The sequence below is a fragment of the Stegostoma tigrinum genome, chromosome 15 (genome assembly GCF_030684315.1).
Source record: "Stegostoma tigrinum isolate sSteTig4 chromosome 15, sSteTig4.hap1, whole genome shotgun sequence".
NCBI classification, from domain to species: domain Eukaryota; kingdom Metazoa; phylum Chordata; class Chondrichthyes; order Orectolobiformes; family Stegostomatidae; genus Stegostoma; species Stegostoma tigrinum.
Genome location: NC_081368.1, coordinates 5854771 through 5864630, shown reverse-complemented (window position 1 = coordinate 5864630; position 9860 = coordinate 5854771). Strand labels below are relative to the sequence as shown.

At 43.1% G+C, this 9860-nt stretch overlaps 1 non-coding gene across 1 annotated transcript; it reads right to left on the bottom strand.

The window, feature by feature from the left end:
- Positions 1-9576: 9576 nt before the first annotated feature.
- Positions 9577-9658, bottom strand: trnas-gcu (transfer RNA serine (anticodon GCU)). The gene has a single exon. It is a non-coding gene; the product is annotated as a tRNA-Ser (tRNA).
- Between the last annotated feature and the right edge of the window lie 202 nt (positions 9659-9860).

The following is a 9860-nucleotide window of genomic DNA, read 5'->3' as shown; positions in this document are numbered from 1 at the left end:
AAACAACGCCAGCCGTTCCAACCTTTCCAAGCTCAGATTTACCCTCCAGCCTGGGGAGCAGCCTCCTTTGTATCCTCACAGGAACTTGGTCCCACATGTTTAAGGGAATCGCATAGAGACAAATTTATCAGGCGCAACCAATCCACATGAGGGACAAAGCCCTGGAAAGGTATGCTTCTTGGGTCAATGGGCCTACTCCTATGCTCTATGTTTACATAATTCACTAGTCAGGGAAATTGCATTTGACCAAATTTTCTGTGATAATTATTTACTTAGTAATTTGAACATTGAACTCAAAAGAACAACTTTCTGTTCCTTTTGGATGAACATGTTTCAGATCCAGATCTGAAATCCCAATAGACGCATCCACTGCTGCCAATTTGCAGATCTGAATGTTAATTTGACATGGCACTTTAAGCAAAATATTTGGTAACAAACAACAACAGTTCCATCAGTCTTTATCCCCGTGGAATATGATAACACAGGAGAATGTCTCTTAGCCCATCAGGCAGAGTGTTCTAACCTCCACCAGGCTTTTCCATATCCCTTTTAATACTTTATCATTTGAAAGCATTCAGGAAAAAAGATGAATGCCACAGAAGGGAATGAAAGAGTCAATTAAGTCATACAATGTTGAGGGACTTTTAAAATTTTTGTGATAATGAAGGTTTCAGCACAATTGAAGTGTTTGGGTCATATGTTTGCACAGAATCGTAATGAATGGAGGGTTGGTCTGCCATAGTGAAGCTCTCAGTATCTCAAAGAGCAGCTTTGAAAAGAGAATATAAACAGAAACACCCAACAAGGAGCATTGTTGGAGGGAGAAGCAATGCTCAGGTTTTAAGCCAATGTCTGCTCGTCAGAAAGCTACCTACCACCTCAACCTGATCCGTAGGAAATGTTGCTTCTCAGATAGTTCAGGACAGCTGACCCTTGTAGATCTGCTCACTTGAGGAATACTGCATCCACCGTCAGTTCTTCAATCTCCTTAATGCTGTCTGAGCTTTTGTACTGTCCTTCACTTTCCCTTAGATCGCCTGCATCCTTCTTCTTTGCCCTCACTAATGCTGCAAAACCTCCTCACCGTGTCCTTCTGCTTCTTTTCTCTCTCTCTCTCCTGTGGACTTACCCTCTGTCTCTCTTCCTATCTCCCTCAACTACTTCCTCACCCCCTCTTTCATCCTCTCCCACTCTCTACCCCTCTCACTTTCTCTCCCTTTGCCTTCTTTCCCATTTGTGCTTTTCCACCCCTCTCTCCATTTCCCTCTTTACTCCTCTCTCTCTCTCTCTCTCTCTCTCCTTCTTTCTACCTCTTCCTCTTCCTCTGTCTCCCACTGTCTACTGACAGGTCTCACCAGAGAACAATGATTTGCTGCTGGTGATAACTGCCTTCCTTGTGCAATCCATGGGGTGCCTCCCATCCATTTAGATGTGATCCCCCCGAAAGTCTCTGTGCTTAGGTGACCACTGTAAGCACCAGTTTTTCGAGGAAGTGACAGGGAGCCTTGTATTATCAGAGGTTATTTTGTGAAATAATCTCAGGAGCCTGTAAGGACAGGGTAACAATTTTTTATTGAGCTAAAATTGGGATTGTCCACCCCAAAAATGACTCTGAGTTAGCACTCTAACTCAATGAGAATTCTTCACTTATTTATTCATTATAAACCTCATAGATTATACATTACTCACATTCCAGGTTAGTCTGTTTTATGCAAACACCTTGTTTTTCCTACTTTCCAAAAGTGGCAGGGTAACTGTTACCCCTGGCCCCACCATTCGCCATCTTCGCAGCTGCTATCCTACTTCCTCTCCAAAGCCAGTGCTGCATTCTGTCATTGGCTAAATGCCATTGCTTTATCTTTCTGGGAGTAGACAGGGTCATTCTTACATTCCATTTCCCAATAAGGCTTCATTTTTAGTGCTGATTCAATCTTGCTTCATTTTCACTTCCACTTTTGTATTCCAGTAGTCTGTCTGCTGAATCAGCATATTCTAATTCAACTACTTTCCTGAATAAAAATAAATGAAAATGAATCCTAAATGATTTATTGCCCATGCTCTGTCTCATTCTAATCCCAGCTAGAACTTCATGTGGGTTTACAGGTTAACTCACATCATACCCAAATTCAGCTTGCTGAAACGTCTCAGAAATCCCTGAGAAATGATCAAATTCCTGTTGGGATCATTACTAACCTGCTTCACTAACATTATTCACTGCACTAACTACCAAACTCACAATCCCAATAACATGTTACTCTCAGTATCAACATTCCCTCCATTAAAAACAGAAGGAGAAGGCATTGGAAGGCACTATCAGAATTTCTACAAATCTTGCTCTTCAACAGATCCTGACCAAGACAGATTCAAGCTCCAAACCATTCCATCCCTACCTACTCCCTATGGAACTTATCCAAGAATGAAATGCTGATATTGGTGAAACTAGTTGATGTGGCATCATAGAGACAACACAAAGATTATTCAAAATAAAAACCAACAAAACTGCAAATGTTGTAAATCAGAAACTAAAACAGAAATTGCTGGCAAATCTCAGCAAATCTGGCATCATCAGTGGAGAGAAATCAGAGTTAACATTTCGGGTCGAGTGACCCTTCCTCAGAACTTCCAAGAAAGGGCCACTCAATCCAAAATGTTAACTCATTTTATCTCCACAGATGCTGCCAGATTCCCTTAGCTTTTCCAGCAATTTCTGTTTTTGTTTGAGAAAGATTATTCAGACTGGAAGTAGGAAACCATCTGAGGCAGGTTGGTAATGTGATGGAATACTCTCCACTTGTCTGGATGGGAGCATCTGCAACAACACTCAAGAAGCTTGTCACTATCTAAGACGCATCCCTCATCTTCAACACTCATCCCCATCAACATACTATGGTAACAGTGTGTGCCACTGACAAAATGCACTGCAGCATCTCACCAAGGCTGCTTGGACAGTGCTGTCCAAACCCATGCCCCCCACCAATATTACCTTAAAGCTAAAGGGCCACAGACATGCACATGGACAGCAGTGAATTGAGGGGAATGTAGGATAATAAAATGTGAGGCTGGATGAACACAGCAGGCCCAGCAGCATCCCAGGAGCACAAAAGCTTTTGTGCTCCTGGGATGCTGCTGGACCTGCTGCATTCATCCAGCCTCACATTTTATTATCTTGGATTCTCCAGCATCTGCAGTTCCCATTATCACTGAGGGGAATGTAGGTTAGGGTATTTTATTTTTGGATTAGGATTATTCCATGGCACAATATCGTGGGCCGAAGGGCCTGTACTGTGCTGTACTTTTCTATGTTCTATGCATACGAGGGCTACCATTTTCAAGTTCTGCTCCAAGTCACCTACCATCCTGACTTGTGGCTATTCCTTCGCTGTCACTACATTAAAAACTTTGAACTCCGACACCAACAGCGCTGTGGTTGTACCCTACAGCTCAAGGACTACAATAGATCAATGAGACAATTCTCTACCACCTTCACAAATTGGAAGTGGGCAGTAGAATGTTGGCCCAGCCAGTAATGTTACACCCTCTCAAAGAATAAGAAGCCAGAGTAGCAATTGTCACTTTGAGCTTTGCTTCATGTATCCAATTCAAACTCACGATTGTTTCATTCAGTGTAATTGCTTTGCTTTGTCAGGCACGTTTTTTTTCTCTGCGTTGTTGCATCATTTCTATGTGGAACTTGCAATTCAATTTGTCTCTAAATGGTGAGCATCACATTAACATTGAATTGTTTCGACTTTACAAACAGTTTAGACCCTAATTTAATGTACAGAACTTTCTAACTCTAAATAACAGTAATTTCAAATATGTCAACATTTTTTTTGTGCTGAGGTCGATAGATCTTTTATCCACCTAGATCCAAGGCTGGTTAATGATTAGTTAGCAGGTGGTGCACTGATAAACACCAGACGTATTTATAGAGAGAGTTGTGGAAGCAGCAAGCCAAAGAGGGATTAAAAATCTCAAAGATCATTGCTGCCTGCAGTTGGAATAGTATGGCATAGTAAATTGCGAAGCCCCTCATTAGCTCTTCTAGATCTCTGTCAGAGCTATCCAGTTGGTTCCACTCACTTTGTACTTTGCCCACAGCCCAAGAAAACTGAGCCTTCCATCAATGGATATAGTTACTCTTTGTCTATTAATCATATTGAACAACGCTGTTCAATCTTCCCTTAAATTTCTCTGCTCAAGGAACAACAGCCTCAGTTTCTCCAAGCTCTCTACATAATTGAGCCGTCTGATCCCAAACATCATTATGACAAATCTCTACCCATCATCTAAGGCCCTGGCATTCTTCTGAAAGTGCAAGCTCCGGAATTTGGAATTGGTAGTGCAGTGTTCTTATCACGAGACGAGTAATCCAGAACCCTAATTTCGTGTTGTGTGGATAGAATGTTGAATCCCACCTTGGTAGCAATTAAAATTTTAATTAAATTCAAGAAAAGTCTGTCCCAAAACAGTTAGATTAATGGTGGCCATGTAACCATTGTTGATTGCGATAAAACTCATTTTGTTCACTAATCTCCTTTGAGGAAGGAAACCTGCTGGCCTATATGTGACTGACTCTTAATGGCTCTCTGGATAATTAAGGATGAGTAATAAATCTTGAATAAATGTGATAGCCTAGTGGTATTATCGCTGGACTGTTAATCCAGAGACCCAGATAATGTTCTGGGGAGTTAATGGGAACTGCAAATGCTGGAGAATCCAAGATAATAAAATGTGAGGCTGGATGAACACAGCAGGCCAAGCAGCATCTCAGGAGCACAAAAGCTGACGTTTCGGGCCTAGACCCTTGAAACGTCAGCTTTTGTGCTCCTGAGATGCTGCTTGGCCTGCTGTGTTCATCCAGCCTCACATTTTATTATCTAATGTTCTGGGGACCTGGGTTTGAATCTCACTGTGGCAGATGGTGGAATTTGAATTCAATAAAATATCTGGAATTGAGAATCTAATGATGACCATGAATCCATTGTTGATTGTCGGGAAAACCCATCTGGTTCACTAACTGCCATTCTTACCTAGTCTGGCCTACATGTGACTCCAGACCCACAGGAATGTGGTTGACTCTTAACTGCCCTCTGGGCAGTCAGGAATGGGCAATAAATGCTGCCTGGCCAGTGACTCCATCATCCTATGAATGAATAAAGGAGACCGAGCCAGTGAGACCTGTCTTCCAACAAAAAGTGAAAACAAATACTTTGGCTGAGGGTTTATTTTCACGGTCAAAACAGAAAAGGCTGAAAATATGCGGTAGGTCCAGAAAAAAAAACAGATTTAACGGACTGATATTCCAGGCAGGGGGTGGTTACTGTATTGTTAAATAGGTTGAGGTTCAATTATGTACGTCTGAAAGTGAGTCTATGTTGACTGTGTTTGATTGGTTGAGCTTGAGTGTTGACATTTACTAAACAGAAAGACTTAGAAGCTGAGCTGGGAGCATGAGTGATTATGGAGATATGTTAAAATGTAACTGAATTTGCTTCACACTTGAAAGCTGATGTCATTTCTTTCCTGCTCTCCAGTGTATGAAATACACAACAAGGTGACGAGGCCCGACAGTCAAAAGCCACACCACACCAGTTTACAGCCCAACAGGTTTATTTAAAACACAAGCCGTTAGAGTGAGACTCCGAAATCTTGTGATTACAAATAAAACTTTTGGACCTGGTGTTGTGTGACTTCTGACCTTGTCCACCCAATGCCGGCATCTCTGCATCAGAGATACAACAGTGAGAGGGGAGGCAGGGAATAGGTCAGCGAGATGGTGGGGATAAAAATAATGTTTTGTGATCACTACCTGCCCTGGTGCCTCAGTTTCTCAGTGTGTATCAGTGACCATCATGGAGTCAAGAGTTTTAAGGTGCAGAAACAAGCCCTTTGGCCCATCATGTCTATAAGCAGCTGTCTACAAGCCCCATTTTATAGCACTTGGCCCATAGCCTTCTAGGCTCTGGTGTTGTTTGTGTTCACCCAAATACTTCTTGAACGCTGTGACAATTCCTGCCTCCTTCAGGCAGTGAGTTCCAGCTACTCAGCTTTTTTTTACCCCTTTAAATCTCCTCAAAACATCCCAGTCCACAATTTAAAACTATGCCCCTTGCTTATCGGACCCTGCACAAAGTGGGTAAAAGTTCTTATTCTCCCCCCCTATCCAAGTCCTTCATAGTTTTCTCCAATCAGCTCCCACTTCACCTTCAGCCTTCTGTGCTTTGAGGCAAACAAGTACAGTTGACCCTGTTTCTCCTCCCAGCTGCAAATTTGTGCCAGTATGGTTCCAGATCGGTACAAAGCCACCGGGTCGCTGAAGAGTCATTGACAGAGGAATAGCCCCATGCCACAGGAACTGGCCTCCAGCAGCAGCTTAAAAACGACATAGAACCAGAGGCACCATTCCCCAAGGAAGGGGCTGCAGTCACAAAGGGCATTAGTTATGATTGTGACATTCCACCTGGAAGGGTTTCCCTTTCAGCCAAAGAGTCTAACCACCTTAACTCATCTTGAAATATTATTTTAATGTCTTTATTCACACTTGGGATGTGGGTGCCAATGGCCAGGCCAATACTTATTGTGTGCATTTTAGGTGAGTATGGGGTCGTGTCAGTAACTTAGAACCCTGTTGTGGAGATATAGCGTCGAATTACCTTACAAGATGTTTAAATTTGAATTTGAAGTATGTGTGGCCTAATGAATAACATTTCTGCCCAGTGGTGCTGCGGTGTTGTTCAAAGATTACAGGTTCAGGTCCTGCTGTAATGGATTGCTGTTTGAAAGTAAGTTTGATTGAGTGTTTAAATCGATCGTCACAATGGCTGATGGGAAGAAAATGCAGCAAAAACTCCAAGTTAGGTGTGAAGACAATCATTAAGAAGTCTTCGGTGAAGTGAGGAGAACCTGACTCTGTCGACATCTACAAACTGATGAAGCAGGTTCACACCATCTCCACCAAGGCCATCAGTATCATGAGCACATTTGTTAATGATACTTTCGAGCGCATTGCAAGTGTGACCTCTCACCTGGCCCATTATAACACCATCAGCTCCTGGGAGATCCAGACCACTGTGTGCTTGCTGCTGCCTGGGAGAGCTGGCTAAGCATGCTGCGTCAGAGGGTACAAAGCTGGTGATCAAGCCCACCAGCTCCAAGTGAAACACAAACAGTAAAACCAACGGGATGGCAGGCATTGTTGAGGTCAAGCAAGTATCACAAGGGCACTTCAATATGGAGGTACCCTTGGAGCCTAAATATCAGACAAGCCTCAGTTGGAGATTTTTGTGTATTTATTATTGTGGTGTGTCACTTGGTGGTTCAGTTTTTGTTGTCCAGAAGGCTGTTATGGTGAATCACGTTGCTGTGGGGTTGGAGTCACAATTAGGCCAGACCACACAAATATAACAAATTTCCTTCCCTTGCAGAGATAATGAACCAAGTGAATTTTTACAGCAGTTGACAATGTTTACCCGCTCACATGAGGGCTGTTGGCTTCCTTTGTTCTTCAGTACAATGTGGTGTTTCACTTCAGATCTGAAGAAGGGTCACTGGACACAAAACATTAACTGTGCTTTCTCTCCACAGATGCTGCCAGGCTTTCTGGGTTTCTCAAACAATTCTGTATACCTCCATCAAGTCACCTTTCATCCTTTGTCATTCTAAAGAGAAAAGCCCTAGCTCTTTCAACCTTTCCTTGTAGACCGTCCCTAGATTCCAGGCAACATCCTGGTAAATCTTCTTTGCACCTTTTCAAACACTTCCACATCTTTCCTGTAATGAGGCAACCAGAACTGGACACACTACTCCAGATTTGGCCAAACCAGGCTTTTGTACAGCTGGAGCATAACTTCACTACTCTTGAACTCAATCCCTCTATTAATGAAAGCTAACACACCATACACCTTCTTAACAACTCTATCCACCTGGGTGGCAGCTTTCAGGGAACTGTGGACATGAACTTTAATATCCCTCTGCTCCTCCACCCTGCCAAAAACCTTTCTGTTAACCCTGCACTTTGCTTTCAAATTTATCCTTCCAAAATGAATCCCCTCACACTTTTCAGGGTTAAACTCCAACAGCCACTTCTTAGCCCAGCTCTGCATCCTATCAATGTCCCTTTGTAACTGAGAACAGCCCTCTGCACTATTCACAACTTGATCCATCTCCGTATCATCCGCGAACTTACTAATCACTCCTTCATCCAAATCATTTACAAAAATCACAAATAGAAGAGGACCCAGAACAGATCCTTGTGGTACACCACTCATAACTAAGCACCATGTTGAATGTTTTCCATCCATGACCACATTTTGTCTTCTGAGGGTCAGCCAATTCTGAATCCAATCTTCCACATTATCCCCTATCCTATGTCTCCTTACCTTCTGCATGGCCCACCAAGGGGAAACTTATCAAACACCTTACTTAAGTCCATGTATACCACATCCACTGCTCCACCTACATCCATGCGTTTGGTCACCTCTTCAAAGAATTCAGTAAGGTTTGTGAGATATGATCTACCCCTCACAAATCCATGCTGACTATCATGAATCAAACTGTGCCTTTCCAACTGATTATAAATCCTATCTCTCAGAGACCTTTCCAATAATTTGCCTGCCACTGACAGAAGACTAACTAGCCTGTAATTTCTGGGGTTATCCCTGTTCCCTTTTTTGAGCAAGCGTGTGATGTTTGCCTCCCTCCAGTCTTCCGGCACTATACCTGTGGACAGTGAGGATGAAAAGATCATTGCCAAAGGCCCTGCAATCTCTTCGCTCATTTCCCATAGAATCCTTGGATAAATCCCATCAGGCCTAGGAAACTTCTGCAAGTTCCTCAAAATTCCTAGCACATCTTCCTTACTAACATCCACCTCCTCTAGCCTACCTGCCTATTTTACACTGTCCTCGTCTACAACTGGGTCACTCTCAGTTGTGAATACTGAAGAAAAATATTCATTAAGGACCTCTCTTATCTCTTTAGGCTCCGTGCTCAAATTCTCTTTACAAACCCTTGATCGCCCTACCCTTTCTCTGGTTATTCTATTATTCCTCACGTACACGTAGAAAGCCCTGGAGTTTTCCTTGATCCTATCTGCCAAGGTTTTCTCATGCCCCCTTATAGCTCTCTTAAGCCCTTTTTTCAGCTCCTTCCTGGATAACATGAATCCCTCTTGAGCCTTTTCCGATCCTTGTTTCCTGAATTTTATATAAGCATCTTTCTTCCTCTTAACCAGTCGTTCAACCTCTCTGGAGAACCATGGCTCGCTCACTCGGCCGCATCTTCCCTGCCTGCTAGGGACAAACATATCGAGCACACGCAGTATGCATTCCTTAAACAACCTCCACGTTTCAATAGTGCTCTTCCCTGACAGCATCTGTTCCCATTTTATGTTGCCCAGTTCTCACCTAACAGAATTGTAATTCCCCTTCCTCCAATTATGAGCTTTACTCTGCCGTGTGCACTTATCCTTTCAGATGTTCAGTACCTTTTTTCAGCAGTTTAATAAAGGCTGTAGACTTTCCCATCAATCTTGTCAAAAGAAATCTATGAGTAGAACAGTAAAAAGTCAGACACCGACGAGGATGGGATTCGAACCCATGCATGCAGAGCACAATGGATTAGCAGTCCATCGCCTTAACCACTCGGCCACCTCATCAGCTCCTGAGATGCTGCTGTGTGCTCCTGAGATGCTGCTGTGTGCTCCTGAGATGCTGCTTGGCCTGTTGCGTTCATCCAGCTTCACACTTTATTATCTATGATTAGAACAGTGTTTGCTACCCTCATCTCCATTAACTCGCCCCTCTTGTGGAAGTCGAGGATAGATGCTGATAGAGTTAGTCCTGGTGAATTTAGAACGT